Source organism: Calidris pugnax, unplaced genomic scaffold (assembly GCF_001431845.1).
Source record: "Calidris pugnax isolate Ruff unplaced genomic scaffold, ASM143184v1 scaffold305, whole genome shotgun sequence".
In the NCBI taxonomy this organism is placed as follows: Eukaryota; Metazoa; Chordata; class Aves; order Charadriiformes; family Scolopacidae; genus Calidris; species Calidris pugnax.
The window spans coordinates 341812-344595 of NW_015091074.1; positions in this window are offsets into that span (position 1 = coordinate 341812).

Consider the following 2784-nt stretch of genomic DNA (forward strand, 5'->3'; position numbering starts at 1 on the left):
CACGAGGATATTTATTGAATTAATTTATTGATAAATGTTATTATTTATTTGCTGTGTTGTGCACTTTTGGGGAAAGGAAAACTAGGAAACGAACAGGGGGAAAAAAAAAACAAAAAACAAAAAAAAACAACAAAAAAAATCAAACAAATAATAACAATAATGAATAATAATAGTAATAACGACCACGGCGGAACGTCACCCCGCCCGCCCTCGTCCGCCGTGTGCCCCAGCGTGTGTTTGTCTTGGCTGTTCAGACTGTGCAAGGATTTATTATTTATGAGTTCACAAGGAAGCCGGGGAGGGGGAAATGAATTAAACTGCCAGCAAAAGAGAGATCTTGAACTCGGAGTGCCCGGCTGCCCTTTTTCTTCCTTTTTTTTTTTTTTTTAAAAAAATATAAATTTTTTTTTTTTTTTTTAAATCTTGTTTTTAACCATCTCTTCCTTGCGCTGATGGGTGGGGGGGAGGATGTGGGGTTCTGCCCCACATCTCAGCTCAATCTCACCTTTTTCACCTTCAAACCCTTCCCCTTTGTCCCATCGCTCCCCTCCCTCCAGGTTTTCTGGAGCCCCTTGAGGGACTGGAAGGGGCTCCAAGGTCTCCCCGGAGCCTTCTCTTCTCCAGGCTGAATCACAGAATGGTTTGGGTGGGAAGGGACCTTAAAGACCATCCAGTTCCTCCCCCCTGCCCTGGGCAGGGCCACCTCCCACCAGCCCAGGTTGCTCCAAGCCCCCTCCAACCTGCCCTTGAACCCCTCCAGGGATGGGGCAGCCACAGCTCCTCGGGGCAACCTGGGCCAGGCTCTCACCACCCTCCCAGGAAGGAATTTCTTCCCAATATCATAAAACCATGGAATGGTTTGGGTGGGAAGGGACCTTCAAGACCATCCTGTCCCCCCTCCTGCTCTGGGCAGGGCCACCTCCCACCACCCCAGGTTGCTCCAAGCCCCGTCCCCAAATGGCCCAGTCCCTCTGGTGACAGCAGAGGGACGAAGACATCTGGTCCCACCATCATCCCCTCCAAACCCCCCCCCAGAAAACCACCTTCTCTCCCCTGTGTCCCCTCAGGAAACCAACGCGGCCCCCAATTCGATGTCCCCCATCACTTGACCACGCACCTGACAGAGGTCTCCTTCTCCATGTCCATCCCCCCCAACCCCCTTATCCCTCCCAGCCCAGCCTGAGCTTCGCGGGGAGGCGAGTTGGTGGCTCGTCTCCTTTGTCTGCGCCGGTCCCCGGGGGGGGGAGGGTGCAGCTGTTCCCAGATTTGCTCCAAATTTCTTCATATAATCAATTGGCCTCGGCTGCGGCTCGGCGCGGGGATGCGTCAGAGGGGAAATAACAAACAGGGGAGGGGGGAGGGAGCGGGGGAAGCCAACGAGGAGACGCGGCACCAGATCGGGCTGCGGAGCCGATGGAGGCTGGTGGGACACGGGAGGGGAGATTTGGGGACCTCAGTACCCTTTTTTGTCCCAGCTTGATGGTTTCTCCCCAGTTTTTGCCACTGGGGATGTCTGCAGCGCCTGTGTCCGGACCCAGCTCTGCTCCCAACCCCTCCAGCCGGCTCCATCTCGCAGAGGTTGGTGTAGGATGACTGTCTCCATCTCATGGAGGTTGGTGTGGGACCTCTATTTCCATCCCACAGAGGTTCGTGCAGGATGGCCTTCTCCATCTCTCCATCCCACAGAGGTTGGGGGGGGACCTCTATCTCCATCTCAAGGAGGTTGGAGCAGGATGGCTGTCTCCATCCCACAAATGTTGGTGGGGGACCTCCATCTCCATCCCACAGAGGTTGGTACAGGACAGCCTTCCTCATATCTCCATCCCATGGAGGTTGGTGAGGGACCTCCATCTCCATCCTATGGAGATTGGTGCAGGATGGCCATCTCCATCCCATGGAGGTTGGTACAGGACAGCCATCCTCATATCTCCATCCCATGGAGGTTGGTGAGGGACCTCCATCTCCATCCTATGGAGATTGGTGCAGGATGGCCATCTCCATCCCATGGAGGTTGGTACAGGACAGCCATCCTCATATCTCCATCCCATGGAGGTTGGTGTGGGACCTCCAGCTCCGTCCCACAGAGGTTGGTATGGGATGGCTGCCTCCATCCCATGGAGGTTGGTGCGGGACGGATGTCTCCATCCCACCCCCAGCCACGCACACCCCGGGAGCTGGTCATGGGGTTGAGGCAGCCCCATCTCCGCGGCGGCAGCAGCTCCCAAACCTCTGTGGGGCCGGTTGTTCCCGGCTGCCAGCCCCGGCCCTGACATATGGTCCTCATTGTGCCTCACACAATGGAGACACTTCATGCTAATTTAGATGCTGGTTCTGGCCTTGCTGTCATCTCCGACAGATTGGGTCCCTCGCCTGCTCTTTGTGCTGGAGGCCACAGGCAGCTCGGCTTCTCCTCCACCTCCCTCAGCCTTTTCCCAGACAATTCCCAGCTCTTTCCCTCTTCCCACATCTTTCTCCTTCCCCAGAAACATCTCTCCATCCCTTCCCCGGCCTCTGGAGGACACAGGTCCGTGGGTGTGTGTGGGGTGAGAGGGGGGGATGAAGGGGGGGGGGAAACGTTTCCCCATGGCTTTTTGGGTGGAAAAACACCCAAAAAGGAACTGTTTTTCAGGAAAAACAGTCCTGAAGGTGCAGAGGAACAGACGGGACGTGACACCACGTCTGCCCCACGGCATCGCTCCGTCCCTGCCCCGGGGACAAGGAGGTGGCCTTCCCCTTCCACGTCCCTTCCCCTCCCTAAAAAAGGAGTAGCTGGGGCAGGATGTG